The sequence below is a fragment of the Dermacentor albipictus genome, chromosome 7 (assembly GCF_038994185.2).
Source record: "Dermacentor albipictus isolate Rhodes 1998 colony chromosome 7, USDA_Dalb.pri_finalv2, whole genome shotgun sequence".
In the NCBI taxonomy this organism is placed as follows: Eukaryota; Metazoa; Arthropoda; class Arachnida; order Ixodida; family Ixodidae; genus Dermacentor; species Dermacentor albipictus.
Window position 1 is genome coordinate 109732055 of NC_091827.1, and position 18043 is coordinate 109750097.

Here is an 18043-nt window from a genome sequence, read left to right on the forward strand (position 1 = left end):
GTGTCGTGCCGGGAAGAATTGTACGCAAATGTGGCGTAACGAAGGGCAATGTCCCAGTCGTAGTGGTCTTGGAAACGTACTTGGAGAGCGTGTCGGTAGGAGTACGGTTTAACCGCTCTGTCAGGCCATTGGTTGAGGGTGGTATGAGGTAGTCAGCTTGTGTTGAGTGGAGCAGGAGCGCACAATGCCGGCGACAACTTTGGAGAGGAAGTTACGACTACGGTCAGTAAGCAGCTGTCGCGGGGCGCCGTGATGAAAGATAATGTCACGCAAGAGAAAGTCCGCAACCTCAGTCACGCAACTGGTAGGGAGAGCCCGCGTGATAGTATATCGGGTGGTGTAATCAGTTGCGACGGCTACCCATTCGTTCCCAGAGGATGACGTGGGAAAGGGACCGAGGAGGCCTAAGCCAACACGAAAGAACGGTTTCACAGGGATGGGGATCGGCTGGAGATGACCGCCAGGTAGCACCTGAGGTGTTTTCCGACACAGGCAGCATCATAGCGTCGGACGGAGCGAGCGGGACCAGGGCAATAGTAGCGGCGGCGGACGCGGACGTACGTGCGGGTTACCCCCAAGATGTCCTGGAGTGGGTGCGTCATGCATCTCAAAGAGCACAGTCTTTCGTTGATGTTATGGCACGACAAGAAGAAGATCAGGTCCGTAAGGGAAGAAGTTCCTTCGGTACAGAAGGACATATCGACGAACGGATGCGTCGGTAGGTGTAGAGCGCAGATGCTCGATGAGTGATCGCAGCGTATGGTCTCGGTACTGTTCGTCTGCGATGTTAGCGAAGGCAGACACAGAGAAAATGACGTTGGCGGCACTACTATCGGCGTCGTCAGGCTCGCCTACCGAGCAGCGATATAGGCAGTCAGCGTCCTTATGTAGTCGGCCAGATTTGTAGGTGACAGTATACGAATATTCTTGTAAGCGTAAGGCCCAGCGACCAAGTCTTCCTGCACGATCTTTCAGTGAGCATAACCAGCGGAAAAGGATTGGCCATATAAGTGTGGGCGGAACTTCGCAGCCGCCCAAACTAGAGCCAGGCACTCTCGCTCAGTGATGGAATAGTTGCGCTCCAAGGGTGAGAGGAGCCTGCTCGCATAAGCGATAACACGGTCGTTGCCACGCTGACGTTGGGCCAGTACTGCGCCAATTTCGTGACCGCTGGCATCAGTACGGACTTCGGTAGGTGCAGATGGATCGAAATGGGCTAGAATGGGAGCCGCTGTGAGAAGGTCGAATAAATGCGAGAATGCAGAGGCCTCGTTATGGCCCTACTAGAAAGAGGCGTCTTTCTTCAAAAGCTCGGTTAGCGGTCGTGCTATGGCCGCCAAATTTTTCAGGAAACGCAGGATGTACGAACAAAAGCCGATGAAGCTGCGCACATCCTTGACACACTTCGGAACAGGGAAGTGCGTAACAGCATGGATCTTGCCTGGGTCCGTTCGCACTCCGTTCGCGTCGACGAGATGCCCAAGGATGGTAATGTGGCGACGGCCGACTTGGCACTTGGATGCGTTGAGTTGCAGACCTGCTCGACAAAAAACTTCCAGTACTGCTGAGAGGCAGTCGAGGTGCGCAGCGAACGTTGGGGAGAATACTATAACGTCGTCGAAGTAGCACAGGCACGTGGACCACTTGAAACCGTGAAGAAGGGGGTCTATCATGCATTCAAAAGTGGCAGGAAAGTTACATAGATCGAATGGCATCACTTTGAATTGATAAAGACCGTCTGGTGTTACAAAAGCAGTCTTCTCGCCGTCGAGATAATCCATGGAAATCTGCCAGTAGCCGGAGCGAAGATCAATAGAGGAGAAGTAGCGAGCACCGTGGAGGCAGTCAAGGGCGTCATCAATACGAGGTAGGTGATACACGTCCTTTTTGGTAACCCTGTTAGGGTCCGATAATCCACGCAAAAGCGCAATGAGCTATTCTTCTTTTTTTACGAGTACAACAGGTGACCGCCCATGGACTACATTACGGTTCAATTATGTTCTTGGCAAGCATTTTGCGAACTCCTGCGTGAATAAGTTTACCCTCAGCCGGAATAGGAGGCAGCGATGAATAGGAGGGGCATCGCCGGTATTAATGCGATGTTTAACAGCTGTAGTTTGGGCCAAAGGACGATTGGTAAAGTAAAATATACCGTGGCAGGAAAAGAGAACGCGGTAGAGCTCACAAGCGTGCTCGGATGGCATGTCGGGTGCAATCATTTTCTGTAAGTCGGCGATGGTACAAGTTTCCCACTGCGATGGTAGAGGACGATCAGCGGAATTGTCGTCCACTGCAATAGAGCAAAGCTGGGCCAGAGACATCCCGCGTGGCAGCACTTGTGTCACCAAGCCAAAATTGACCACTGGCAGGCAGACGCAATTCACCGTAATAGATAAAACTGTATGAGGTACTGTGATCCCGGGCGTAAGTACGACGTCTTGCATAGGAGCCGCGATGTAGTGACTGTCGGGCACTGGTGGGGATGACACTAAGTCAACGTAGGTCAGCACCGAAGGTGGCAAGCGAACGAAGCCGACGGAACTGTGGCGACTGGGGTGTGGTTAACCGGGATCCAGAACGGGCAGGTCAAGGCGGAGAGTATTAGCGGAACAATCGATTAGAGCAGAATGTGCGGAGAGGAAGTCTAAGCCGAGGAAGATATCATGGGGACAGTGGGCGATGACTGTAAATAGCACGATTATGGAGCGATCGGCGAAGGAGACGCGGTCGGCACACATACAAATTACGGGGGCTGTTCCGCCATCGGCGACACGAACAGGCGTCGTGGCGGGCGAGATTATTTTCCTCAACCGATTACGAAAGTCAGCGCTCATTACCGATAAATGCGCCCGAGCGTCTATAAGCGCAGATACAGAAACACCGTCGACTTGCACGTCAAGAAGGTCCAGATGAGTGGGCAACGTTAGTAGAGGATTTGTCGGCGGAGGGAGAAATGCAGCGCCACCTCGAGGCACTGCATCGTCTAGTTTTCCGGCTGGAGGCTGCGTCCGAAGAGAGTCGGCGAAAAGGAGCGACGGGGCTGGAGAGTGCGAGATTGTCGTTGTTGGGGCGAAGGCGAACGAGAACAGGGGCGGTTCGGCGTAGGAGAATCAGTGGCGGCATTATCGGAGCGTGCAACATAGGGACGAGAAGGGCCACCTGGGGGGCGAAAGTAGCCAGTATAAGTGGACCGGGTCGGGGAACTCCAGCGACTGCGACAGTGCCGAGAAATGTGCCCGATTGGACGGCAGTGAAAACAAATGGCCTTGTCGTCAGCAGTGCGCCATTCAGATGGATTGCGGAAACGTGGTGGGTAAGAAGATGAGGGACGGGGCGGAATCGATGAGGCCGGGTGGTTATCAAGGCGATGGGCCGAGCAGATGGTGTGAATACCCATGTTTGTGAATTCCTGGCGTAGAACTGCCTGAATCAGGGGAACCGTGACTGCAGGTGCGTCGGAAGGGCTGGAGTCGAAGGCAGCCTGATAGGCGACCTCGATCTCACGCCGGACGATCCGGGTAACATCGGCAGTGTTGGTGGAATGATGAGCATCGGCGAGGGAAGATGTCGCAGGGGTGTTGGGAAGACGGGCAAACTGCTGGTCAGTACGTCGGCGTTTAGCGAGTTCCAGGCGGTGGCACTCTTGTATTATTGCATCCACCGTCGCGACGTTGTTGAAAACGAGGAAGTTGAAGGCGTCATCGGGAATGCCTTTGAGGATGTGGGAGACCTGGTGCTGCCACAAGTGCTGCCACGCGGGATGTCTCTGGCGCAGCTTTGCTCTAATGCAGTAGACGACAATTCAGCTGATCGTCCTCTACCATCGCAGTCGGAAACTTGTACCATCGCCGACTTACAGAAAATGATTGCACCCGACATGCCATCCGAGCACGCTTGTGAGCTCTACCGCGTTCTGTTTTCCTACCACGATATCTTTTACTTTACCAATCGTCCTTTGGCCCAAACTACAGCTGTTGAACATCGCATTAATACCGGCGATGCCCCTCCTATTCATCGCTGCCTCCTATTCCGGCTGAGGGTAAAGTTATTCACGCAGGAGTTCGCAAAATTCTTGCCAAGAACATAATTGAACCGTCATGTAGTCCATGGGCGGTCACCTGTTGTACTCGTAAAAAAAGAAGAATGGCTCATTGAACTTTTGCGTGGATTATCGGACCCTAACAGTGTTACCAAAAAGGACGTGTATCCCCTACCTCGTATTGATGACGCCCTTGACTGCCTCCACGGTGCTCGCTACTTCTCCTCTATTGATCTTCGCTCCGGCTACTGGCAGATTGCTATGGATGATCTCGACCACGAGAAGACTGCTTTTGTAACACCAGACGGTCTTTATCAATTCAAAGTGATGCTGTTCGGTCTATGTAACGCTCCTGGCACTTTTGAATGTATGATAGACTCCCTTCTTCACGGTTTCAAGTGGTCCACGTGCCTGTGCTACTTCGACGACGTTATAGTATTCTCCCCAACGTTCGCTACGCACCTCGACTGCCTCTCAGCAGTACTGGAAGTTTTTTGTAGAGCAGGTCTGCAACTCAACGCATCCAAGTGCCAATTCAGTCGTCGCCACATTACCGTCCTTGGGCATCTCGTCGACGCGAACGGAGTGCGAACGGACCCTGGCAAGATCCATGCTGTTACGCACTTCCCTGTTCCGAAGTGTGTCAAGGATGTGCACAGCTTCATCGGCTTTTGTTCGTACATCCTGCGTTTCCTGAAAAATTTGGCGCCCATAGCACGACCACTAACCGAGCTTTTGAAGAAAGACGCCCCTTTCTAGTGGGGCGATAACGAGGCCTCTGCATTCTCGCATTTATTCGACCTTCTCACAACGGCTCCCATTCTGGCCCATTTCGATCCATCTGCACCTACCGAAGCCCGTACTGATGCCAGCGGTCACGGAATTGGCGCAGTACTGGCCCAACGCCAGCGTGGCAACGACCGTGTTATCGCTTATGCGAGCAGGCTCCTCTCACCCTTGGAGCGCAACTATTCCATCACTGAGCGAGAGTGCCTGGCTCTAGTTTGGGCGGCTGTGAAGTTCCGCCCACACTTATATGGCCAATCCTTTTCCGCTGGTTATGCTCACTGAAAGATCGTGCAGGAAGACTTGGTCGCTGGGCCTTACGCTTACAAGAATATTCGTATACTGTCACCTACAAATCTGGCCGACTACATAAGGACGCTGACTGCCTGTCTCGCTGCTCGGTAGACGAGCCTGACGACGCCGATAGTAGTGCCGCCAACGGCATTTTCTCTGTGTCTGCCTTCGCTACATCGCAGACGAGCAGTACCGAGACCATACGCTGCGATCACTCATCGAGCATCTGCGCTCTACACCTACCGCCGCATCCGTTCGTCGATATGTCCTTCTGTACCGAAGGAGCTTCCTCCCTGACGCACCTGATCTTCTTCTTGTCGTGCCAAAACATCAACGAAAGACTGTGCTCTTTGAGATGCATGACGCACCCTCTCCAGGACATCTTGGGAGTAACCCGCACGTACGTCCGCGTCCGCCGCCGCTTCTATTGGCCTGGTCCCGCTCGCTCCGTCCGACGCTATGTTGCTGCCTGTGTCGGAAAACACCTCAGCTGCTACCTGCCGGTCATCTCCAGCCTATCCGCATCCCTGTGGAACCGTTCTTTCGTGTTGGCGTAGACCTCCTCGGTCCCTTTCCCACGTCATCCTCTGGGAACGAATGGGTAGCCGTCGCAACTGATTACACCACCCGATATACTATCACGCGGGCTCTCCCTACCAGTTGCGCCACTGACGTTGCGGACTTTCTCTTACGTGACATTATCTTTCTTCACGGCGCCCCGCGACAGCTGCTTACTGACTGTAGTCGTAACTTCCTCTCGAAAGTTATCGCCGACATTGTGCGCTCCTGCTCCACTCAACACAAGCTGACTACCTCATACCACCCTCAACCAATGGCCTGACAGAGTGGTTAAACCGTACTCCTACCGATACGCTCTCCAAGTTAGTTTCCAAGACCACTGCGACTGGGACATTGTCCTTCGTTACGTCACATTTGCGTACAATTCTTCCCGGCACGACACCGCCGGATTTTCTCCATTTTACCTACTGTAGGGTCGCGAGCCGACCTTGACCCTTGATACAGCCCTTCTTCCTGCTGCGATCTCAACAAGCGAGTATGCACGCGACACCATCGCCCTCGCCGACCATGCACTCCAGCTTGCCCGTGCTCGACTGACGTCCTCGGAAACCACTCAGCAGCGTCAGTACAACGCCCGCCACCATAACGTAGTTTTAACCTGGTGCGCTCGTGCTCCTGTGGTCGCTCTCTCGTCACGTCGGACTTTCAGAGATGTTCCTTTCGCGATAGACAGGGCCCTGCCGCGTGCTGCGCCAGGTGACGCCTGTGACGTACGAAATTGCTCCTGTGTGTTCAATCTCGTCCTCTACTCTGGCATCTAGTGATGTCATGCACGTCAGTAGCCTTAAGGCCTACTACACTGCTTCCGAGTCCGGCCTTTAGTGGCTCCGTGACGGCGCTTTTGCCGCCGGGGGTAGTGCTACGGAAGAGTGTTCACAATGATGAAGAGGCGAGCAGTGAGAAGACGATGACGACGATTCGAGGCTAGGGCGGGCTGTTGCCTATTGGCCAAGTGCGGCGAATTCCCTTGTAAATATGATTGGACACAGCTTTTCCACTGCGTCTTCCTACGTAACAATACAAAAGGTGTTGCTTTAATGTTATAAAAAAGTTCACATTAATAAATCAGATGCCCGTAAATTGTAGCATGCAGGGGCACCACTTGGTTAAACAATAGCTATGTAATGTCTCTGCATATAGTTATTACCCACGCATTTCTGCCATTGTTCAGAACAAATCAATTTTCCCATCCAAGTCTACCTTATACTAAATTATAGCTCAAGCATAAATTTTATAGCCACCCTAGCATCACACCTTGACGAGATTTGAACTTCACAGTAAATGAGACCTCTGTTCATGCCAGTCTACTAGAATGCCGAAGCTTACTGCAGTCTTTACAAAGAAATTATAGCGGTAGCACTTAACTGTAAAGCTATGCAGGACATCAGCACTCTAGAACACATGTATAAATGTCCTATTTCATGTGTTAACAGCTTAATTGATGTGCTTGTGCAACTTGTCAAGTGCAAATTGAAATTACTTCTCCTTCTTAAGCATTTTGACTGCTACACCACAATCGAATGACATCAACCTATTAACCTTTTAACTCAGAGAACCTAATTTGGCGTATATATTAACACCTTCGCATGCTGCCACAGCTGCACTCTGTCAGATGTGCTGCAATAATGAAGGGGTGCTTGTCCACTAGCACACCAACGTCACTACGAGTGATACCTATGCAGCTAAGTAGGCCGTCATGACTCAGGTAGCAAAAAGCTGTGAGACGAAAATCCACTGAGTTCGCGCGCAACCATACTGTGATAAATTGAGAGAGATGAACCCATTGCAGGCAGCAGATCTCTTCGAAGCTCCTGCACGACAACAGCAATGGGTCTTTCAGTAAAAGAAGATGAATAATTAGTAATGATAAGTTACCTAGTTCCTGCTAAGGATCAATACAATCTGATTTGCTTGCATATCTACTCTCCACTTAAAATACAGTCTATGATGGTTGCATTCGCTTCCCTTGTATGTCCATATTTTTTGCAAGTGATACAGCATTCACAGCTAGCTTACTCACACAAATGCCCTGACTGTCGAAACATCATTCGAAGCAAAACGTCTTGCGGCACCGCAAGCTGTTGCACCAAGGAAACACACAGCAGAGCAGCCAGAGCGAACTTTTTTGGGTCACTAAAATAGAGGCGTGTACGCAAGCATGAAAATAACGATTGCGTGTAGTAAGCCGCTGCCTTTATCTCGAACGTTCCGTTCCGTATTCTAACAGAACTTCTTGCCATACCGGATACAGTATGCTCTCAAGCAAGTACAAGCATCAAGATTAGCGCGCAAATAAATGCAGCTTTATTCTCCACTTTCAACGCAAATGAGCAAGACTTTAGAAGTGTCACAAGGAAAATTGCGATTGCTATCGAGTCGATTGCGCTTACAGTATAATTGATCTTGAAAGATAGATAATCTTACCCCACTCGTGGGTCATTTTTGCCCTAAGACCCTACTTACTGGCATTTTGAAACAACATTTCTGTTCGCGACGCCTCGTTCCCCACATAATTGTAACACCCAGGTTGCGAAAACGAAATAAACATTAATATGGGCTTACCTCATGAGCAATTCATGAGCGCGCGTAAATTGAGCAGCAGGCGATCGCGTGTCCAAGCACATACGTGAACCCGAACACAGGACTTCAATGCCGCAGCGTGCAGAGTTTTGCAGACGAAGTGAAAGACATTCAGTACAAATATCACCGAGCGATAACGTGTCATGACGAAAGCACAAGCGTACACCATACAGCAAGAAATCTGGAACTTTGCGTATTGAAACATGCCGAGACGCAAGAAAATTGAGCAACCGTCACTTGTGTTCTTGGATCCAGATGCGTGAATCTCTCTTGCATGGGGCCTTGATCCACTCTTGAGTACAAATCAAGACATATTTACGGTAACCTTACTATTTTTGCAACATGAAACGATAAAATCCGGCTGACTACACATGGGCAGCTTTGTCTACAGCTCCTTAGATCGGAAGCGCAGCGCATGCTGCCCCCTGGTGCCGCACTCTGTGAGCGCGGAGAACGAAACACTCTATTTCGTTTTCACATTTGTGCTCTAGTTGCTGGAACAGTAAAAGAATTGCTTGATAAATAATTGAATTCTGAAAGAGGAGAAAGCATTCTCTCCCACAAGGTAGTGTATTTTATACAAAGAGATAGAAGATAATTAAAGAAGAAGGGCAGGGAGGTCAAGCAGACGGTTTGCTACTGGGGGTAGCACACCCCAGTGTTGCCGTGCAGTGCAGCGCAAAGCAAGTACTGCGATCGGTCAAGAAGCTCTAGTATATTGCTAATTTGAGCTGGATGGTGCATGTGATGCACCGGTAAATAAGGAGTTGTGTCATAACATTTACCGGTGAATAAAGCGCACAGAACAAATGGTGTTGCATGCTGGGTCAAAAAGAGATAAAGCTTCAATCGTTACGCCAACTCGACACTAGGCGTTCTTTCTTTCGTTCTTTTTTTTCTTTTTGACAGTATACATAGTACAAGCACGGTGCTAGGTCCTTCGTCTTCAGTCACCTTCCCGCAGTTTGCACACCTCCTTATTCTGCCGTAAAAGAACGTGCACGCTCACCGGTCTTTTTTCAAAAGGAAGCGCAAAATGCTTGCGATTACATCTTACCGCAAGAATTGACAACGCACTTCCGATCTAAGGAACTGTATACAAAGCTGCGCATGTGTAGTCAGCCGGCTTTTATCGGTTCATGTTGCAAAAATGGTTAGGTTACCTTAAATATGTCTTGATTTGTACTCAAGAGTGGAGCAAGGCCCCAAGCAAGATAGATTCGCGCATCTGGGTCCAAGGAGACTATGCGTAATCTTTGTTTCACTGAATAGACAGTTATTGACATATACGAGATATTTTGGAAATATTATGGGAAAGAGTTAAACCAACCACATCATAGTTCATCAAAGCCCTATCCCTCTTGGGTTAATTGCTTCCCGCATTCGAAAATTTTATCCGACCGTTGTATTTGGATCTATAGGCCGCTAGTTCCCTTCGAGACCATTGGTTTCTAAATGCAAACACAGTTACGGTCATTACACCAGTCCATTTTTTTCAGTACTGGTTTATAGTGCGCACAATTTTTGGCGTCAATGTGATTCCCAGTGCGTCCGCGCCTGAGTGCCGCAAGTTTGTTTGCATTGGCACGTACGCCCACGGCTATTTATTTAATTAAACCTATATGCTTTACTATCAACTGCAAAGCGCCCAATTTGAGAACATTGCAAACACTCGCATATATTTGCACTTAGATCAGTGTTATACAAGGCCCGTATGCGCGGCAAACTGTGACCGGATGACAGGGTGCGTATATATATTTATACGAACTGTTATTGCAGCTTTTGGTAGAAGGCAGCTCTCACATTATGTGTGTATCTTCATAATTCCTACAGTTTGCCGGTTCAGTAAAATATTGTCAGATGAGACTTCGTGAGTACAAGCGCTGATTCAGACATCCAGCCTGTATAGTTTTCCTCGCAAAATTATTTATGTTCACAAAAAAAAAAAGGAAATTCTGTGTGTTTCGTGCAGAATAGTGTAGCCAGTGTATTATTAGAGTGAAGTGCCTGTAAAGCTTAAAACAGGGAGAACTCTCCATTAATCAAAGTAAGCTTTTGTCGTATTTTAAGATTGCGACATAATTTCCGTATTTTAACCTGCAATTCCTCGGTTTGATAACGGAAATTTTTTAGTGTAGTAGCCCCCTAAATATGTTGTCTGGAATCTGGAGAGAAGTCGCGCTTCATAACCATACAGGCCCAGCGAGCATTGTTATACTGCATTATTGCTCATTCGATGTAATTGTCCATATGGACTTCCCAAGCCAGCAAGGTGCCCTTCTTGACCTAAAATCCAAGTAAAAAGCACTGTCCGTGAACCAAGACGTGCCGCCGTATAGGAGTCGAAGTTAGGGCGCCTTGAACGTTCTCGAAGGTGAAGTCATCATAACACCTCGCACCGGCGTCTTCATTTTTGTCGGCACCGAGACACCTGCAGACGGAATTTGCGACATGAGGGCATATTCGATAGCATATAGGCGAAGCAAAGGTCTGCTGACCTATTTCAAGAAGAATAAGAACCTTAACAACGGCACGAGAATCGCACACGTGAAAGAAATTGTGGAAGACAGTGCACTTTTCTCCTCTAGAATTCTGCCCCACCTATGACCACGGCCCTATTTCCCGAAACAACTTCTCGCTATCCATCCTCGCTATCCTTGCGTAAAAGGGTACAGCTTCTAAATATCCCTCAACAGTAAATATACTGGTTTTCGGCGTCATTGAAGATTCGACAAACACTACTGCTAATAATCTCATAATAACAACAGAATTCCCGCAAGCACTTCGGGAAAGCTCCTGCCGAGTTTCTATAGGAGAACGAAAACTAAGTAGTCTCACATGGTAGTGAAGGGGAACAAAGCAGCGAAACTGTGAGAGAAAAAGTAACGGTTTATTAGTGGTTCCTGTGCCGTCCAAAATAGGCTACGCTCAAGGAACGACAGCGGCGAACACAGTCGGCGATGTTATATTCCGGTCAAGCGCGTTGGTTTTTACACGCGAATCACCGAATGTACCACAGTAATCGGTGTTTTCCCGTGTCTGCAAGAAAGTTCTACAGAATTCGCGTTGCACGTGCAATCAGGTTACGCAAGCTGCGGTGACGACAGAACCATCAATAACATTCAGGAAGCGTGCGATACATGCGGGCACGTCCCGCACTGAGTGCTACGCACTGAGCCCTGAGCGCACATTTGGTAGACGGGGAAAAGCGCGCTCTCTCGAAAAAGATAAACAAGTGCACGTGTGAGTTCCTCCCTCTGAGAAAGCATCGTCCCGATGCTACAAATATAAGACGAGAGGGAAACACAAAAGAACACTTAATAAACAAAAGTAACAAAACAACAAGGAAAAAGTCCGGAGTAACATACTCAAAAAAAGAAGAAAGTCCAAAGTTCAGCTAGGGCAAGTCGCAAAGTTTATTAGCGTTATTATAACAGCTTAAGCTGAACAACGTGGAGTATTTGAGGTCATGAGTGGCGCTGCTTTGATAGCGAAAAACGTCTTGACGACCTCATAGTTATGTGCGGCAATGCGTCGGATGATTTTGTATGGTACGAAGTACAGACGTAAGATCTCGCTGAGTCCTTGTCGGCGTATTGTGGTACAAACCCAAACACGGTCGCAGGGCTGGTACTCGACGTAGCGTTGTCGAAGGTTGTAGTGCCGGCTGTCGCTCGTCTGCTGGTTATTGATCCGCAGGCTGGCGAGCTGTCGGGCTTCTTCGATGCTCTGGGGATAGGTGGCAACGTCAAGATTCTCTTCGTCGGCGACGGGCCGCAGCATGGCATCGAGAGTCGTCGTCGGGTTCCTGCCGTAAACCCACTTGAATGGTGCGATCTCAGTTGTTTCTTGCACCACCGTGTTGTAAACGAAGGCTGCGTACGGCAGGACGGCATTCCAGGTTTTGTGTTCAACGTCGACGTTTATTGCGAGCATGTCGGTGAGGGTCTTATTCATGCTCTCCGTAAGGCCATTCGTCTGCGGGTGGTAGGCGATTGTCCTCCTGCGTCTTGTCTGACTGTATTGCGAATGGCTTGGGTGAGCGCTGCTCCAAAGGCCGTTCCTCTATCGGTGATGAGGACATCTAGTGCGCCATGTCAAAGCCGAGTGTTCTCGACGAAGAATTTTGCGACTTCGGCTGCCCTACTTTTCGACAAATACTTGGTTTCAGCGAAGCGGGTGAGGTAGTCCGTCTCCACTACCATCCAATTATTTTCGGATGTGGACGTTGGAAAGAGTCCCAACAAATCCATCCTGATCTGCTGAAATGGTCGGCAAGGTGGCTCGATAGGCTGTAGTAATCCCGCTGGCTTTGTCGGTGATGTCTTGCGTCACTGGGATTCTTGGCACGTTGACCTAACGGGAGAGGTCGGCGATCAGGCGCTGCTAGTAATACCTTTCCTGTATCCTCGATAGCGTTCTGCTGAATGCGAGGAGCCCAGCGGTCGCATCGTCATGTGGGGCGTGCAGTACGTCTAGACGCAGCGCTGAGGGAAGAACAAGAAGGTAATTGGGGCGGTCTGGTAAGAAGTTATCTACAAGTAGGTTGTTTTGAAGCGAGAACGAAGACAATCCTTGCCTAAATGCCCTAAGGGCAACGTCGGTGTTCCCTTCCACATAGTCGTCGAGGCAATTTAGGTCCGGGTCTGCTCGTTGCTGTTAAGCGAAGTCTTCCGCGCTTATTATTCCAAGGAAGCTGTAGTGATCCTCGTCATCTTCCGGCGGTGGGTCATGGGGGGCGCGTGATAGCAACCGGTATCAGAGTGCTTTCGTCCGGACTTGTAGGTTACAGTAATGTCATATTTTTGCAGTATGAGGCTCCACCGCGCCAGCTGTCCTGAAAGGCCCTTTAATTTCGCTAGGCAATAGAACGCATGATGGCTGCTGACGATTTTGAACAACCTGCAACATAGGTAAGGGCGGAATTTCGCTCTACCCCATATGATAGCGCGGCATTTCTTTTTGGTCATATGTAAGAATTTCTTTGCAGACACATAGAATAATAAAGAGGGACGCTCTTTATTAGGTAAATAAAAGGAAAAATAGTTCAAGGCAGCGTGACGACTCCCTTCCTTCGCGGCCACCATCACTCCGCTATGTTGCCAGCCTTAGCTTCCGTTTCCGCTAACACTCGGCCATTCTGACAGCGAACTGTCCTCAGTTAAAACGGTATAGTCCCAAAGATATGAAGGGCTTTTGGACGCACGCGCGCTACGTCCCGGCACTTTGTCTTCCTCTGTCGATGCTTGATTGGTCGGTCATTTCTTGGCATCTTCCACCCTATCTCTTCAGTTGGCTGATGTGGGCGGTAGTCGAGTAGACCCTTTTCTTTCCGTTCATCTCGGTCACTCTGTAGGTGTCCGCAGGGAGTATTTCAGTCATGTCAGTGGACCTCTGAACTCCCGGGTTATTGTTGGGGCGCCGGTGTGCTCTGGAACACAGTGCATGACAACTATGTCTGCAACACTCAGCGTTTCCACTGCGATGTGATGCTCGTCGAAGTACTGCATCGACTTTTCTTGCTGGCTCACTATTCCCTTTTGAGCCATCTCTTGAAGTTGCTCCGGATATACCCACTCGTTATTCTCCGTGTTTAGCTATCTCACGACACCATCCTGCATTCTTGGTTTATATCCATGCAGAAGCATGAAAGGGCTAGTGCCTATTGAGGTGTTGTATGCAGTGTTGAGGTAGATCTCCTACTCATTGATGTTCTGATCCCAGGCCTTGTGAGTCGCATCCTTGATAGTAGCCCCAATACACAGTGCCAGAGTTTGATTTCAGACGCTCCACCTGACCGTTAGCCCTTGGATGGTGAGCAGAGTTCAGTGTGTGAGCCACACCATTTTCCTGACAGAAGGCTTCGAAGCCATGGGGTGTGAAACAGGAACCTTGGTCTGAGATGATGTGCTCCAGTAGTCCGAACTCGGTTATAAAACCCTGCATGCACCGCAGTACATTTCTCGCTGAGGTGCCTTGCACGGGTTAGAGATGCGCAAACTTGGTCAGATTGTCAACAAACACCAAGAGCCACTCGTTTTTCTTGGAAGTTCTCACAAACGGACCAACATGATCCACGCACACAACTTGAAATGGAAGAGACCATTTCAAGTTGTATTTCCAAGTGGCATCGGGTGCAGAAGCTCAGGTTTCTGCCCTCCTGGAATCTTTGTGAGCAGACACTCGAAACACCTATGAATGTGCTGGTCCACGTAGTGGTTCATCCAAGGAAACGAATAAAGTCCCTTGATTTTCGTCGCTGTGCGGTCTGTACTAAAATGTCCCTGTAAGTCGTGAAACTTGACTGACGTACAGTGTTTTGCGCATGCTCTTAGGTCTCACGAAAAGAAGTCGTCCGTCTTCTTTCACGTAAAACAGCCTTCCATCCTTCATCCCCAGGTTTTTGACCGTGACATTTTCTTCGGCCCTTTCCTTGACTGGCTTCTCGAGAACTAATGCGAAGTTAGCCAAGTCCGCATCAGCTCGCTGGATGATCACAACTTGGTCCTCTAAACTCAAGGCAAGACACAGTTCGATCCTTGTATCGACAACATCATCGACCATGTCCTGCGGCACTCCTATGCTTTCACGACTGAAATAGTCCATGTGTGCCATTTTCTCACCTACTCGGTGTCCACCTCAAAGTTATACTATTGAAGTAAGTCGAACCACCTTCCTATCTGTGGTTTAAGAGTCTTGTGCGTATTCTGATACACAATTGCATAGCAGTCTGTTACCAGCGTGAACGGAATGCCTAGGAGGTATGAAGTTTTTCCATACTTCCGACTACTGCCATCAGCTCCAGTTTTCCCGCATGGTAATTCCTCTCAGCCTCAGTTGTCCGTTTACTGAGAGAAAACACCACGTGCCAGCGTCTTGACTCATCTTGTTGAAGGATCATTCCCGGAAGTCCACGATTGCTTGCGTCCGTGTCGAGTTCTGTTGGAGCCGAACGGTCATACAACTTTAGAACCGGAGGCTCTGTCAGTTGTCTTCAGAGGTGGACGAAAGCTTCCTGTTGCTCCACTCCCCATATAAACTTTGTGTCTTTCTTGGTCAGAGAAGTAAGTGGTTCTTCCTTGAGAGCATAGTGGGGAATGAACCGTCTGAAAAATCCTGTCAGACCCAGAAATGTATTGACACTGCGAACATCAGTTGGCGTGCTAGCGTCCAATAGAGCTTTGCTTCACTTCATCTGGCTTCAGGTAGCCTTTCGCAATTTTGAAACCTAAGTAGTCGAGATGGTCACTTCTAAACACACACTTGGATAACTTAAGGGGTAGACCAGCAGCTCGCAGAGCATCCAGTACATGTTTGAGCTGAAACAGCAAGTCTTCCCAGTCCTTGGCTGGAATCAGCAAGCCGTCTATGTACCACAATACTACAGTGTTGAGCAGAGATCTGAGGACCATGTTAATTAGACGTTGAAATACAGCAGGACTGTTTCTCAACCCGAACACCATACGTTCAAACTGCCCGGTCTAATCAGGCGTGATGAACGCAGTTTTGGCCTTCGATTCCTCACTCAGTGGAAGTTGAAGGTATCCGTTCGCACAGTCTAACAAACAGCACATTGGTGCTCCGGACAGTCGTTGCAGGTGGTCATCAATGTTTGGCAAGGGAAAGCGTTCCGGCAGCGTCTGGCTATTTAGCCGTCGATAGTCTTTGACTAGACGATTTTCTCCATTTTTCATTTTCGCGAGTAGCACTGGACTAGCGTAGGGCGAGGATGTTTCGGTTACAACGCCAGTCGCTTTCCACTCTTGAACAATTTCTTGGATTGCTTGTCTTTCCTCTGCATTAGTCATGTAGGGTTTTCAGCTGACTGGAGTGCTTCCGGGATACTCTGTGATAGTCATCTGCAGTTGGTTACAACACCTCAACTCTGACACGTTCAGTGCGAAGCAGTCCCTGTATTCATTCAGCATCTTCAGTAGTGCATCCACTTGTTGTTCATTGATGTCTTTCCCGACATTCAGCATGCTACCATCAATGGGCTTAGGTAAGATCAGATTTCCTCGCTCTTTCCGGTCTCCACTGTCAACCAATACACAGTTATTTCGGGTAGTACAATGGTTTCCTTGACACGAAGTGGTTCTTTGGAAGGCTTCATATGGGCAAAGTCGATGCTACAAAATGCAATATCATCTCGGTAACCAATCCTCAGTTCATCTATGCGTAGGTATGCAATGTGGTCTTGCTCCATCCAGGTTCTACGAACCAGACCCAGCATGTCCACGGGCAAGGCACTGTTGTTGACAATCACCTTGACCTTGCGGCATACCACGTCATCGATTTCTGTGTCCACCTCCAAGGTCCCGATAGACAGAACTCTAGATATACCAGTGTTGCTAAACCCATACAAATCTTGGGCCCTATATACAACTTGCAGGCTGCGATCTTCAGCCGCTTGATGACGCAGTATACAGTTTGAGCTTCCCGGGTCAATCATCACCGAGAGCTGGTGAGTTCCTCTTATGGTCGCAGTTTTCAGGAACTTTGATAGAACACTGTCACTTGTTGGATTCTCACTCACCACAAAGTTACCAACAGGGTTTGTTTTCGGGCGGTCTTTCGCTATGTGCCCATACCTTCCGCAACTGTAGCATTTTCGTTCCGCTTGATTACGCTTGGGTGGCTCTGGCGTTTTCTTCGGTGGTCCCCCACCACTTGTTTGGTCTGGCACATGCATTTGTGATCACTTGCTGAGGTGTACACGCGGCAGTCCAAGATCTTTAGGGTGGAGGCTTGGCACGAGGTGTCGCGGCACCCGGATCACTAGCTTTTGACTTGGCCCCTGGTGCATTCTAGCTTCGCTTATTCGCTCCCGTCTTCGCAAGTCTGCCAGCAGTTCATCCTCGTCCTTATGTTCCTGCGCTGTCATGAAGATGCATGTGTCTCTTAACGGCAGCCCCACTGAAACTTGCTCCTTGGTATCTTGCATACCGAGGCCCAATCTCTTGTATAACAAGACCTTTTCGAGAAAGTATGCCGTGATGGACTATCCCCTCATCTGGACTCTATCCTGCATTTGCTTCCACTTTTCGGCCGTGCTTGTCTGGCCCACAAATATCTTTTTGAAGGCAATCTTGAAGTCCTTCCATGTAGTCAGCTCATCGACAGGGGCGTGAAGCCAAAATAGAGCAGATCCTTTCGTGCGAAGCCTGGCATTTTCTAGTCTGAAGCTGTCCGGCCAGCCATGCAGGATCGCCATGGAGTCGACACTCTTCAGCTACGCCCTGGCTTCGTGGGAAGAGCCCTCGTCATCAAAATCGTGAATAGCTTTATTCAGGTCCGGCATAACGTGGAACGCTTCAAGTTTCCTCTCGAGGAGCTCCAGCAACCGCCGGTTTTGCTCCTGCAGAGCTTGCATCATTTCGTTTTCGTGAGTTCCGTCGCCGTCTACCATCTTCGTGGTTGTCTAGGGACCTCTGTAGGCGTACACACAGTTTTCGCCTCCAGCTGAGCGTCTAGGCTTACGGCGTCACGCGGAGCGTCCGCACACACGTTTCTGAGGTGGCATGAAGACACATTTTCGATGTCGGTGCCTCAAGAAGACGGTACCGTTGCGTCTCGTAGACGTCACACAGAACGTTCGCACGCACGTTTGCAAGGCAACACAAAGCTCCCTCCCTCACGCAGACGCCACCAATGCAGCATCTGACGTAGTAGTTCTGCGGAAACCCGCAAGGTGGAGAGAAGTAATGAATAAAGAGAAAACCAGACATCCACCCGTTCGTAGCAATTGCTACAAAGGAAAGCCAT

At 49.4% G+C, this 18043-nt stretch overlaps 1 protein-coding gene, 1 long non-coding RNA gene and 1 pseudogene across 4 annotated transcripts in view; 1 reads left to right on the plus strand and 2 right to left on the minus strand.

Moving 5' to 3' along the window:
- LOC139047577 (uncharacterized) overlaps positions 1–18043 on the plus strand; it is a 216372-nt gene that overhangs the window by 32874 nt on the left and 165455 nt on the right. The gene's annotated exons all lie outside the window — the stretch shown is intronic.
- The window catches only part of LOC139047578 (uncharacterized), a 120930-nt gene that overhangs the window by 5793 nt on the left and 97094 nt on the right, over positions 1–18043 (minus strand). The gene's annotated exons all lie outside the window — the stretch shown is intronic.
- On the minus strand, positions 4514–17687 carry LOC139047449 (uncharacterized; annotated as a pseudogene).